This window comes from Pinus tabuliformis, chromosome 7 (genome assembly GCF_031772625.1).
Source record: "Pinus tabuliformis cultivar Carrire ecotype Pingquan chromosome 7, CPIR1, whole genome shotgun sequence".
Classification (NCBI taxonomy): domain Eukaryota; kingdom Viridiplantae; phylum Streptophyta; class Pinopsida; order Pinales; family Pinaceae; genus Pinus; species Pinus tabuliformis.
Genome location: NC_142293.1, coordinates 466,927,350 through 466,942,181, shown reverse-complemented (window position 1 = coordinate 466,942,181; position 14,832 = coordinate 466,927,350). Strand labels below are relative to the sequence as shown.

The 14,832-nt window shown below is 40.6% G+C and overlaps 1 pseudogene across 1 annotated transcript in view; it reads left to right on the top strand.

The window, feature by feature from the left end:
* The first annotated feature begins 1,925 nt into the window (after positions 1-1,925).
* LOC149247968 (uncharacterized) overlaps positions 1,926-14,832 on the top strand; it is a 265,298-nt pseudogene continuing 252,391 nt past the window's right edge. Inside the window, exons 1-3 of the transcript XR_016264067.1 lie at positions 1,926-1,948; positions 2,189-2,232; positions 2,399-2,468. The product of XR_016264067.1 is annotated as an uncharacterized LOC149247968 (transcript). The remainder of the gene's footprint in view (positions 1,949-2,188; positions 2,233-2,398; positions 2,469-14,832) is intronic.

Sequence of the window (14,832 nt, the reverse complement as noted above, 5' to 3'; positions counted from 1 at the left end):
GATCGGCCCAAATAGTGCTCTAGATTAGCTTCAAAACAATGCAGGTCAGCCCACGGTTTCCACATAAGGGTCGGCTCAACACTCTTATCTAGTTTATTATTGTGCATCCTGGCTGATTGCTTGGAACAAAAGACACTTATTATACAGTGAGCTCTCATTTTCATCGTGCAACCTGAGCTGCTGGCCTATACTTTCATTCACGCCTTCTGAATTCTTCTTGCACAACGGCCTGAGAGAAAGAATCGAGGGTTCTTCTTCCCCAATCTGAAGTTCATTTCAATCTTATCAGCTATGCTAATGTGGGAATCCAAAGCAAGTGAAAAGCTCATTGCCGAATCTAAATCCATATCTTCAGCGAAAGAATCACTATTCTCACCATAATTTTTTTTTGGCTCAAGGTCCTTGTCATTATTTGGACCAAGTTGAGGTTTCAGCTCATTTGTTATGCTATCATGGTGATTGACCTTCTCAACAACAGCTTCCTTTTCGGTATCATATACTGGAGAACCTTCAAAACTTGCAAAATAGCATTTGCGCTTTTGCTCCAATAACATCCCAAGGGCTTCATCATTTGCAAAGTCAAATGCACACTCATTTTAGACATCATTATAGTATTTAACCAATTCCTCGCCAACTCTGTCATATTCATCAGATTGTTCAAATTTGTCCTTTATGGCATCGGAATACCACTTTCCCTGATCATGTGCGCCACCAGACTGTTCCCTTCTTGGGTCATCCCATTTGTTTTTATGTGACTGTCATCAAAGCTTAGTGGCTTTTCGAATCATGGTCCATTTGAATTTTTATCAACGCCATTGTGGGGATGCTCTGTCACTCGCATTTTCAGAATATGTTGGCTTATATCATTTTTTTCTTTATGGTCACGGCCAACCTCTTCATCAAAATCTGGAGAACAGTCAGAACACAGGAAATATGACTTGTCTCAACTTTGTGCAATGAATAAATCTTGTTCAAGGTGTTCATTAGTGTTTTTTTTTGTATAGTTCTGCTAGATCTATAGCAACCTCCTCAATGATTTCAAGAGGATTGCCTTTCATAGCATCAATGCCATCGTTCTTTGAATTATTCTATTCTTGATCAAGAACACCAGTGCCATGGTGTTCTTACTGTGGATCTGTTGCAATCTCTTTAAAAACAGCCTTGTCATCTTCGACAGAAAGGTACAGTATGTCCCTTTTTTGGAGGACAGCCAACAACTCCTTATCATATTCTTCCAATTGTTCCTGAAAGTCTTCTTCTAATGCTTCATCTGTAAAACCATCATTATCATCATGAATAGGGGCCTCAAAATCATTAGTGGCTGTTTAATGCCTTTATTTTGAATTTCAACAACATTGTCTTCATTGACAGCCAAGACATCTCAGTCTAGGGATGCTTCACCTTCATTTATTTCTTCATTTAGCACCATAGGGCACTCTTCCTTCAGGGAGTCTTCTTTGTCATTTTCATAGATATCTTCATCTCCCTCCAAAAGAGCAAGGAGGCCTTCCTGCTGCAGGGCTGACAACAAATCCTGATAAATACTTTCAAAATTCTGCAATCTTGGGTCACACCATCTGAGAAAGCTCACAATCAAATCCTTGAGGGGAGCGATAGTCTTTGGACTGCAAGAGTACTAGACCCAACGAGTTATTTCTGGGACGTTCGTTCGCATAACCAAAACGGCCAAGACAATCATTCCTCTTCTAGTTGGATGGATGAGGTGAGGGAGATCTGGGTTTATTTTTTAATTTGATTTGATTTCTTAATATCAACAGCAGTTCACATATCTAATTCTCTCATTTTTGTTTTAATAACCTTAATTATTTGCAGACTTTTTGGGTTAATGGTGTTTTTTTGTTTATTGATTCTCTGTTTGAAGCTTTTCTTCAGCCATGTAAAGGTTGCATAACTCCTAAGTGCAAATGGCAGAATGGTATTCTACAAGGTACATTGCAGCTTCCCAACACCTCCCTGTGCTTATTTGTGGTGTTATTCATATTTGATTTTCTTCAATTAACAACAATTGCAATCTGTACGTAATTCATTGATTTATCAACATCAATTGACATATCTAATTCTCTCATTTTTGTTTTAATAACCTTAATTATTTGCAGATTTTTTGGGTTAATGGCGTTTTTTTTGTTTATTGATTCTCTGTTTGAAGCTCTTCTTCAGCCATGTAAAGGTTGCATAACTCTAAATGCAAATGGCAGAATGGTATTCTACAAGGTACATTGCAGCTTCCCAACACCTCCCTGTGCTTATTTGTGGTGTTATTCATATTTTATTTTCTTCAATTAACAACAATTGCAATCTGTATGTAATTCATTGATTTATTTCTAGATTTTTCTTGGCTGATGGTGCTTTGTTTGTTTATTTCTTTATGCTTCTAAAGCATCTGCTAACATAGAGAGACTGTGCAAAGGGAAGAGTGAGCATCACTGCTATGGAGAAATATTGCTAAGGTAAGTTGCAGTTCCTTCTCAATATCTTCTTGCATGTGTTGTTACAATTGATAGCATTTATGATAGCAATTTTGTTTTGTAGATTTCAAACTTTACAGATAAAATAAAAATACAGAAGTAATTCTAAATTTCTTGCTAAGTAATTATAAAAATAGCGATGAGGATTAGGTTAGCGTGTTATTCCTCTCCAAAATTAATCATAATGAAACGCAGTCTTAAAACTCAAGTCAAGCAAAACACTTCAGCGTGTTCCATTTTAGGGTGTTTGTATAATCTTGAAATTCAAAAAACAATTAAGTTGATTCTAAACCCAGAATTGCATTTTGATATCCTCAAACAAAATCTATTCACTTAAATTGGAGCTAGGTTTACGAGAATTATATGTAGGGACTAAGGTTTATGAGAGTTATATGTAGGGCTGGAGCGGAGCAGAGCAAAGCAGAGATTGATTCTTTCACACTTATTCTTACTCCTCCCGAAGTCATTTCTTCTACTAAATTATGGAATCTGAATAATGAAGATTCAAGTACTGGAAGGAGAGAGCGTTTGCTAGTTTTTATTCCCAGATTACCCTCAGTAAATGTGATTATTTATGATCAGATCAGTGGACAAAGTGGAGCATAGGCTTGACATTTGCATTTTTTCTCTCATTAATATCCTCTCATTCTTTCTACTGCATTTTCCCCCTAATCTTCTTAATTTTATTTTCAGATCGTCTGGCTTCCTCAAACATGGCCTCAACATTGGCAGAGGAAAAGAACTGCAAAATTTTGGTATTTTTGTCATAATTAGGCCCTTGTACTGGGTAGACTCTTCCTCCCAATGGTCAGCCTTTCTTGATCATCTGATGCTGGTCTCTCCTCCCCGACGAAAGGAAAGCCCAGCCCGTAACCGACACATAAAGGGTGGGATTGTTCAGTTCCGTTACATTACACTAGCATTCATTCATCTTCCCCAAACCTAGGTGTTGTTATCTCTCAGAGCAGGTTTTTAGCCTAAGTAATACAGGGCATCAAAAGAACACCTTACCTTAGCACAGTATAGTTTGGTTATTCTTGTTGTAGATTACCTTGTTTCACACTCAGTCTTACTACTCCTAGGGTCATTTCGTCTCGTCAATAACTGAATCTTAATAATGTGGGGTGAAGAATTGTAATGAAAAATTATTTGATAGTTTCTATTCCCATTTGTAAATGTGATTTTTTATGTTGGAAATTTTGGGTAGATTGTGTACTTAATTGCAAGAATTTTTTTCGGAGAAGATCACATCAAAATTCATTTGTTGACGCGTTTTGAACCATCTAGCGTGGTTCATCATCAGGACAAGATGGAGAATCAGATCATGGCATCAGATTAAATAGGGATAGCGATGTAGAGAATTAGTTTTTGAACGTTAGAATCAAACAGTTCGTTTTGACTAGAAATTATTATTTATTAATAAAAATATTTTAATATAATGATTGTGTACTCCCAGTACATAATGATGAGATCAATGAATAAATTGGAGCATCTTCTTCATATTTTCAAATTTATGAATAAATTCTAGCATCATTCTCCATCATTTGGTCATTGATCTTCTGTTTCCTAGCTACATTGGCCCCATGGTTATTGTTACTGCTCAATTTAGTAGGGGTGCTAGGAGGGGTTCCACAGGGACTACTACTAAGCCAAGTGGCAACAACGGGACAAGGACCCATTGTCACCTTAGTTGATGTCTCTTGCTTTTTACGGACTTTCACTGATGGGAGGAGTCCCAGTACGGTGGGAAATCACTAGAATGATAAGGTCAATAATAGGTTGCTTGTTTTAGAAGCAAAAGAAGGGCTCTCCAAGAAAGGCTTGAAAGAAGGAGGCCTAGACCTAGGTGAAAGGATATTCAATAGAAGAATTATGCCTAGATCAAGGTTTCTTAGAAAGGGAGGAGGAATTCTCTTTAGGTTTTGTGAAATATAGATCTTATAAAGGCTAGGACCAGAAGAGAGAGACCAGGGGGATCCAAGCAAGGCCTAGGGTTTGGGGTGATCATCAACACTATGACTAAGTCAAGCAAGGATTAGAAGGAAGGGTCGAAGAAAGGTGAACTTCCAATGAGTTTTCAAGAGCAAATGACCCTAGAAATGCCTCTAACCAAAGAAGGTGAAGAATAGAAATGATTTTGGAACCAGGGCTTGAGATTTCTCTCAAACTAGCCACGGGAATTGCTTAAAACTTTAAGAGCACTTAGAGAAAAGGACAATGCAGTAGTGTACCAATTTGCACCGCAGGGAGATGTCTCTAATGCAATTCATGCTAGGCCCTAGTTGGCCTTCTAGGGTTAGGGCAGAAAAATAAGAAAAGGTTGAAGAAATGTAGTTTTAGGGTTGACCATCAAGGATCTAGGACCAATGCCTGACTATTAGAGTCAAATGATCAAGATTTGGGATCTTCGCTCTTTAAAGAGGCCTAAAGAAGCAACTTCACTAATAATGGATGCAGCTACACGACAACTTTAGAGCTTTATACTTCGATATGCAAGATTTGATGGAGTTTCAAGGTAAAAGGTGCACAACCTACCCCTATGAAAATTCATTCTTCTTCCCAAGATGAATAACATATCCAAGAGCCAAGATTACAAGTGTTTTATAAATTCACATTAGGTTTTAGAGCAGAAGTAAAATCATGACATAACATTCCATACATTAAACATGAACCATTATGAAATTCGCATGAAAAGGGCACTTACATGACAAAAAGAGTATATCCATCCATAAACTTGCCAAATAGAAGCTCCAAGAGATAACAAAAATATTCCACACATCAAAATGCATTTAATCATCCAAATCATTCCACAAATTGCAGGTCCGAAATCTTTCGAAAGATATATCCCAAATCCAAGTGATGATGAGAGATCAAATGAACCTCTCTCATATTTATATGATCCTCCAAGGGATTCGAGTGGCCTAATTATGCATAACAATGCCCTTATAATAACAATAATGTGCAAAATAAAATCCTTTTGGTGACAAGCCCACCAAATAGCTTCATAATATGAAAGATAAGCCTCTCAAGAGGGTCAAAATGGTAATGCAATAGCTAGGAGGGCCATTGAAAGGCCTAGTGAGGTCCCTGATGTGCCAAAATGAGTGGAAGGGCTCTAAAAATAGTGATGAAAGGGATGGCTCCTTGATCTCCAAGTGTTAATTTTAGATAACAATGGTATGTTCTATGCTTAAGAGCAATTTACTTCAATTTCTTTATTAGCCCAATATCAATATCCAGTTTAGCAATCACATCAGCATGATAGTAAAATGCAGATAGAACATAAACATAAATAGTAGAAGACAAACCAAGACAAGAGGACACAAGATGTGGCACCAACCAGGGACAAACCCCAATGTGTGGAAACCCTTGATCAATTCTTCTTATATTCTTCAATAGTTCAGCAGAGAGAGAGATAGTACAAATTACAAATCTGATAATTTATGACAGCAGCAAGAAGCCCTAACCAGAAAAGTCAACGTTGGTCAAACATGGCAGAATTCTTCTTCTAAATAGCTTGGTCAAACCTAGTCAACTTCGGCCTCCAACAGCAAGCCCAAACAACGCAAAACTATCCGAAAAAGTCCAGTCAAAAGCTGGTCAACGAAAGTCAAATTGTGGCTAGCCTTAGGACAGTCAATGCTTGTCAAATGAGAGGTTAGATCACCTCGATTTCAGTGCCTAGATCTGTGGTCTGCCAAGGAGAAGATACCTCACCCAATCTGCAATCAAAAGGAGGTCAATGTTGGTCAATGCAACCCAAAATATAGCCTCTAAAATTCGGTCAACGTTGGTCAACGCAGTCAAATAGAAAAACGTCCTCCTTCCTTCGCACGTGTGAGAGACAGCTGCCCAGATTTGTGTACCCAATCAAGTGAGGAGAGAGATGTGTGAAGATGAGATGATGATAAAATAACTTGAGGTCTCCTCCTTTTATATGCAACGTTGAGGATGAGCTGGGGGTTTGAATGCCCGTTTAGCTTGTTGGCCGACCTTGACAATTTGTCCATAATATAAATAAATTCATATCTTCATTTGTACATGTTGGAATCGGATGATCTTTAGATCAATCCTACACCTCTCGGAGAGAGGAATCCAAGAAAAATATTAGCTGTCATAAATAAGATGACCCATGTGGAGTTTGGCCCTAGTTGACAATTTTAACACTCCCTCTCAACTAGGGAGAACTCCATTTGCTAATCCATCTGCCAGTCGGTACTATCTCTGCCATCAATGCACTGCTCTACACTGCTCTGCTCCGCTGAACTATGAAGAAGAAGAAGTGATCGAGAATGTATCATACCGTTCTCTATTGAGCCGAAGTCAGTCCCAGATAAAAGAGAGTGTCTCATACCACTCTTACTAACCCGAAGTCAGTTCCAATTAAAAGAGAGTGTCTCATACCACTCTTACTGATCTGAAGTCAGTTCCAATCAAAAGAGAGTGTCTCATACCACTCTTACTAACCCGAAGCCAGTTCCAATTGATCCCAGATCAATATCGGTCATCCTAGCATAGGGAATACGGTAGCACACGATGCATCCATCGGTAGTACAATGTACTATGGTCCCTATCCTCATTTCCCTACTCATTGGCCAAATGAGAGGTACTTCCCATGAGTCCCAGACTGCATGGGTAGGATGTCTCAGCAGGAGAAGGATGAACCACTCATCCTGCCTACATGTCGCCAAGGGGTATCGTAGGGGAAGGTTGAACCACTCACCCTGTACACAACAAACCACTAGGGGAAGGCTGAACCACTCACCCTATGGTTACTCATCGCTCCAAGAAGTACCCCAAGCCCCCCGAAGCTCCTAGAGCTCAATGTCCATCTCATATAGGACCCTCATAAGAGGGTCTCTCCACGACTCCAAGTCGTTCTCGGAAGGCCAAGAACTTGACCTTCCCTAGGGGCTTTGTCAGAATATCGACGACCTGCTCATTCGTTCCAATGTGATGGAGCCTTATTGCTCCTCGTTGTACCATGTCCCGGATAAAGTGGTACTTGATATCTACATGCTTGGAGCGATCATGAAACACGAGATTCTCTGATAATTGGATCCCACTCTGGTTGTTGCAGAGGATCATGGTGGTATCCAACACATGTCCAAACAACTCACTGAAGAGCTTCCTCAACCAGACAACTTCACAAGAGGCCGTACTAGCAGCTATGTATTCGACCTTAGTGGTGCTCAAGGCAACTGATTTCTGCCTCCTGCTCATCCAGGATATCGAAGCAGAACCCAAAGAAAAACAACATCCATTAGCATCAGGATAACCATGCAGCCTCACATCTCCCACAGTGTATCTCAGTCCATGAGTGATTGTGCCCCAAAGATATCTCAGAAGATTGTTGGCACCAATCCAATGTATATGATGACGCTCAACCATATATTGGCTCAATGTGTTAACTGCAAAACTTATGTCCGGACGGGAGTTCACCAAGAACATCAGTGCTCTTATGAGTTGACGATATTCAAAAGCATTTCCCAATTCAGGTCCGACAACACTACCACATAACTTCTTGAAGTTAAGTTCCATTGGGGTAGTCACAGGCTTGCAGTCCACCATCCGAAATCTTTCCAGTATCTTCACAACATATTTTCCTTGAGATAGGAAAATTTCTCCTGGCTTTTGCCAGACCTCCAACCCTAGGAAGTAATGCATCAGTCCTAGGTCCTTCATCTCAAATTCAAAAGCTAACTCCCTCTTACATTTGTGAATAAGAGGGTCTGCACCTGTCAGAAAGAGGTCATCCACATAAAGTACCAGTATGAGAGGTTTATCATTTTCAACCTTAAAGTAAAGGTTTGGATCAGCTTCACTTCTAATGAATCTCAAGTTCATCAGATAGCTATCAATCCTCTCATACCAAGCCTCAGGTGCTTGCTTCAAGCCATAGAGAGCTTTCTTCAACCTGCATACATGAGATTCCCGGTCATGGACCTCAAACCCCTCGGGTTGTTCCACATAGACATCCTCTTTGATCGAACCATGCAAGAAAGCGATCTTGACATCCATTTGATGTAGGTTCCATCCTTGCGAGGCAGCATCTGCATCTAAGGGGACCAGTTGTCCATAAAATGTCACAATTTGCGTGGTTGGCAGCATAAAAAAGAAATCCATGGTCCAATATTGATTTATATTTCCCCACTACGGGTCAAAATCCAACTCTGGTTGGGCTTTCCCCAAGGTGACCATTTAAGGCCTTTTAATATGTATAGTTAGCCCCAAACATGGGGCTTTTAGTCTTCCAAAGTTGGATGAATAAATAGAAGATAAAATAAATCTTGGGGTTGACAAGCAACTACGTGGGTTAGAAATGCTATTATTATATACGTAATTAAGCAAGTCAATTACTTATTCATTGGTTCATTTCATTCATCAATTCAATCAAAATGTAAATGTACATAATATTAATGTAATTTTACATAATATTAATGTACATTTACATATTCATTTTGAATAAGTACATATACTAAATGAATCCATCCTTCCCTTAAACCCTTCCTACCTACGCGATTGGCTTTGTCTAGGTTGTCTATGCCGCTATCCCTTCAGATGCTTCCCTACCCCATGACCAAGAAGATCAACCCTTCTTGCTTGGCCGTAGGTAATCCCTTAACCCCACAAAAAGCCATAGAGTGTGTTTGTGTACACTCCATTATATATGTGCATGTGGTAGCCGTAGATCAGTGCCAATAGACACTAGTTGATGCTATCGATTTGATACAGGTGGAGATGCCAGTTCTGGGATGAACGGTTTGGAACACGAAGATGCATTACTTAAGATCCACCTCACGATCATCAACAGACATAGGGTTTCATTCATGCTAGGAAGGGAATGCCAGTAAGGGAAGTGCGCGTGTCAGATAGTTATTTATTGATCTACTTGATTTATTAATACTGAATATCTTCTGAGATGGGCGCACCATCTGATATTATTTTCCACTGAATTGTATTCTGATGAGGCTGGCTGGAAGTAGCGTCTAGAGGGGACTGATTTGTCTTCTGATGGTGAGAGGGGTGACCACAGACAAACAAATAACAGACTCACCCAATGGCCCAGAGGATAAAGCTGCCTCACATAGCTTACAGACTCTAGGAAGGGGTGGGGGGGCGACACCCAACAGACAGATTTTGCCCAGGCACAATTTCTGCATTGAGCAGATTATTTTAAACCTTCCCACCATTTTATATTTTTTTCTCATAAACGTCTGATTAGGAGAGTTCGAGGAAATATCCCCCTCATCATGGGGACTAAAAATGAATGTTTATTACTCAATTTTGCCTTTTCAGAACTTCTATCTATAATTCGCAGGATGCAATCGATCGCTGGGTGGGGATACTATACTAGGATACTTGGCTTGGATTAGAGGATGGGCTGGAGACAGAAATTTCCGATCTAGTAATAAAGCCGTTTATAAGAAATAATAGCAAGAGGTAGGTGCACTAAAGAGAGAGAGGCATGCTTAGCTCAGCTAAGAAGGCCAGGGTAATCAACTAGTTGGACTAAATAGAACCACAAGTTGAAAGAATGGTGGAGACTGGCTTTCACTTGGCTTTCACTCTCTATGGCCTTAGGGCATGGGACTAAAGAAAGACCTTACAAGTGTTCATGGAACTTATTGGACTAAGCTTGTCTCTTAATAAGTCTTTCGTTCTATCACACTTACTGAATGAATGCTTAGGAGATACTGCTATTTCATCTTCTTAGGACGAGATCAGAGTACCTCCTTACCTTGCTTGATTACTGCCCTCACCCTAGGAGATGGAGGGAGGAAGGAGTGTTTCCTGCCCAACCAATTCATTTTGCTAGGAAGACTTTGTAGGTGGGATCATTGGAGGAACTGCCTTATTTAGTAATTCTTGATTCCCAACACTTCAGAGACACGGCTGGGCAAAACTGCTGGATGGATGATTGTCAATTAGGAGAGCCATGTTAGACGAATGGACCTTCGATAACAATTGATGACTCTTACTTGTATCACTAGACTTCTCTTGTTAGGCCGGGATACCTGATATGATTGATTAATGAAGACAGTCAACAATTGCCAGAATATTTGTTTATTGATTGATACCACACATCTTCTGAGCGAGATAGGCATTGGATGGAGGAAAACCTCACAACTGGCTGAGAGGAAGGATAGGGACGATACCCCATTAGGTTTATCCCAACCGTTAGTCTTCTGTTGGGACATGAGGAAGGAGTAACAACTAATCATAGACAAACAAAAGGTAATTGCCAATAGCCACTAGTTGATGCAGTCGATCCAAGAGTCTTTGCACTCGATTATAGCTGCTAGTCAATGCCAAGAATCAATCTTGCTAGTTGATCCCAAGAGTCATACACTCGATGCTGGTACTCAATGATCGTACTCAATCACTTGATACTAGATTCGATACAAGATAACTAGCCAGAGGTCCTTGCCTCGAAGAGTTCTTGCCTATTAGAGCTTATAGCAGACATACATCGACAATCTACCTCGAACCTAGAACCCCACAGAGAATACCTCAACCCTAGACCTCGAAGGAACCATATCCCTTGACCTCATGAAACTACAGAACCCCGAACTCACTAAGGAAGTTAGGCCGTCATGTTTCAGTCTAATCAATCTCAAGCGAGATGGGCTTATAAAAATGAATTAGGTAGGGCTTTAATCAAAGCATCTTGGATCGAATCTTGGATTGATGGGCAGGTGAGATCAACAACTTTCCCAAAGTTCTTGTTCAAGTGACCGGTATCAATCCAAGCACAAAGGACTCACCACCATATTTTAGTAATTGGTTCGTTGTCATAGTTATGAGTGCCAAAAGCATCTATAGCCAAAACAAGAGATCAATCGATTCCTGCAGGATGGTTCTAGCGCTAGATGGATCATGTGAGAAACACGCATATTAGTGGAGATGAAATTGACACGACGATCTCTAAGTATATAAAAAGTGATAAATCATGGGCGGGGTTGACCAACTTGCCTGCCCAGTTCGCTTCTCTGGTTGCGAGGTTCGACTCTCTCTCAAGGTGTTTGAGGGCAAGACAGTAACCACAGTCTAGCCGAGCAAATGAGCATAGTCAACTCAGGCTCACCTTCGGGGTAAGGAGAAGCACTCGAAAGCTCATGAGACACCCTAGGTTTTGGTATAGCCCGTACAAGTATCGAACCAAATCCAGTAATAAGTATGGGTATCTAAGCCTGGATATAGTTCACTAAAGTCACCACGCTAATAGCGAGGGTCAGCCTTGTTCCTAGGGGGATAGCTTAAGTGGTATCACTAGTCTTGCGATATTAAGTAAAGTCTCAGTTCACTCTAATCCGTACGGGCCCATCTGGTACAGTTAGCGTATGTAATAAGTACTAAGTATCCACAACCGTCTAATAACATTGTCCAACCAAAGAGCCATGCCATTGATCAATATAACAAGCCATTGATAAGCAGGTCATGCCTGGGATCACTATGTGTAGTAAGTGCTTCTGTTGGGCCACATCATGCTTTTGGCCGACGTACCGACTGTGGTAGCAGCTCAATAGGTCTATCATAGTTTTAGTCAGTTTCATCCTCTTTCTAGGGCTATAATCGTTAGCGTCGAGCCTCCCGAAATCTAGAGCATTTGTACCAATCGCATGGAGCACAGATTGCTCTTACGTAGGTGCAAGCCTATTCCGATCATAGTCTGATAGCCTAGTCACTGGAAGCATATCTAGCTCCAACTTCGCACCTGATTGAAAAAAAGTTCATTTGGAAAAGAATCATGATAGTTAGAGTCGAAATGTACTAATCTTTAATATCAACCGATAGTGAACCTACAAATGTAACCCCAAACTTAAGATGTCATAAGCAATAGGCATGATGACAGTCCCAAACCAATGCTAGTAGCATGTGACATGCATACAGTATATGGGAGTTCACACGAGGTTAATCGCGGTGATGTAAGCTACACCTGGTATAGGACTATCATATAGAGAACCCTTACACATATACAAGACAACAGAGAAATAAATGGAAGTCCTCGAGTTAAACTATGATATACGGGTAGGTAAGCTATTGGTGAATCTGCTCGCTCTTCTGCTGGTTATGAAACAACAGGCTCATTTCCAAGTGGATATGGACCTAGAACTGAAACCGTTGGATCGATCTAATCAACTGGATCTGGTGGATCATCATTCTTAGCAGCATGCTTTTTGGGGCCTTTAAGAATGCCAGTTGCTGAGCTGTTCGGACAATGCACTACGACCTTTTTGGTCCCGTGCATGCTAATTCCTAGGTATCCATTAGTCTCTTCATCTTGATCATGAACATCAGACCCAAGGGCATATTAATCACAAGCATCAACATCTTCGTAAGAGATTGTCGTGGAATAGGCACTAGTAGTAGCAACCATTTAGGTACGGGCATTATTAGTAGCCAATTAAGGGCACATGAGCGTTAGCCAAGGTCCAATGAAAATATTCCCAAATCTGGACCTTGCTCAACTAGAAAGTGGGCTCTCCCATAGCTGCTGGTGTTGCTTACCTTGTTGGTGGTGGTTCTAGGTCAACAGGTGCTTTTGCTGTTTGGCAATCAGAATCAGTGGCTGCTGTTGTTAGTGCCCTTGCCTTTGAGACTAGTTTCTGTGCCTTTTTTGTCTATGCCTTTGCTGTTGGATCAGATGAAGAGAAAGAATTTGTTGACTATACAATGCACCTTGATGATGATGATCTGAATTTGATTAGTATCTTCACTTGATGGAATCAACCCAACAACATCGATTCCATACCTTTATATCACAGTTGAATAGAAGCGCATCGCAAGATCTCTTCTATGCAAGGCCCTGAGGGAGCCACCTTTGGGAAAGCCCCAGATCCCCTTTCTCTGACAGAGAGTAGTTAATGACCTTAATGCTATTTCAACTACGGAGGGTTTAGTCCATTAGATTAGATTTAGGAATAGACATAAGATATTAGTAGCCTTATATAGTCTAGTTAATCACTTTATTATATTTAGGATATCTAGTCTAGTTATTTACTGTCTTCTATTTAGGGTGAGGAACTCAGGATTGCCTTAGGTCTTGTTTACTAATTATAGCTACTTCTTTAGGGAATAACTCCTTTAGGGATTTATAGAGAAATATAATGATATCTTACTATCTATTATGACCTCTTACTATTTAGAATAGAAATTAGAATTAGTTCCTGGATAATAAGTAGTTATCCAGAATCCAGTTGAGGAATAATAATAATGATGTTGTATGTAGTAGGAATGAAATTGCTCGACTAATAGGAGAGGATGCCCCCAACAGGGCTCGACTAACAGGAGAGGAAAAGATGCATCTCAGAAGCTTTTTAGAATTTACAAGGATGAAGTCGGCTGGATGGTCGATTCGACTAGGACCTATTTATAAATACCTTGCTCTCCCAATTGTTGGATGACATGGATGAGATGGATGGCTTGGGTAAATTCGATTATGGGAATGAGATGGATCATGGGATAGGTCTACACTCCCTAATTTGTTGTTGTCTAGGAGAAGCAACTCGTGGTGATTCTTAAGTACCCCTACACAGGTATAGATTCTCATGCTGACAATGAGCTGTCGAACCCTCTAGGAGAGGGTTGGGGTCCTATGGGTGAGTACTCATTTTGTACCTTAAATATTTTCATAGGTGTATCTGGTTTGGCTCTATGTTTTCTTTGACTATGATGGGTATGGGATACTGATGACCTTGACTTGCTTTGTGCAGATGTAGGACCAACGGAACCAGTAGGCTTAGACATAGCGGTAGTGACACTAGTAGCAGAAGGGTTGCAATGATGCCACCATGATGACGAGGTAGGGTTTTCCATCCCCTGAGTTGGATAGGAGGTAGAGTTGTTATAGTATCTAAAGCGATAGTTGGATGTGGTTCTTCAGGGACTTCTCTAAGCAGGTTTGGCAGGATTAAAGTAACAAGATTACAGATGCCCACACTGGGATTCCTAGAGAGTGGAGTCCGATCATGAGGGAGGGCCATGATGGTTGGTTAAGTCATGTGTAATAACCATAAACTGAAATATGGTAAGAACCAGAACTGAAAATACAGTAACCATAAGGGATTTTGAACACCTACCTGAACTGTTGCCTGCTTCGGTGTAGTTGATGATGCTGCGGTTACTCTGATCCAATTACCGGGAAACCAATTCCTCCCAGCCAGACTGAGCAGAGCCTGGCTGCTCAATCCAGTAAGCTTCTCGCAGAAGCTCACTGCCCCCGTGCCCAGAACCTCAGACTGATTAAAGCTCTTCCAATGGTCAATCTTCTTCCTCTGGTTTGCCCTCCTGATTTTCTGCTCCTGGTGTTCTCCTGCCCTCTTCTTCCCCCGAACTCAGCCCC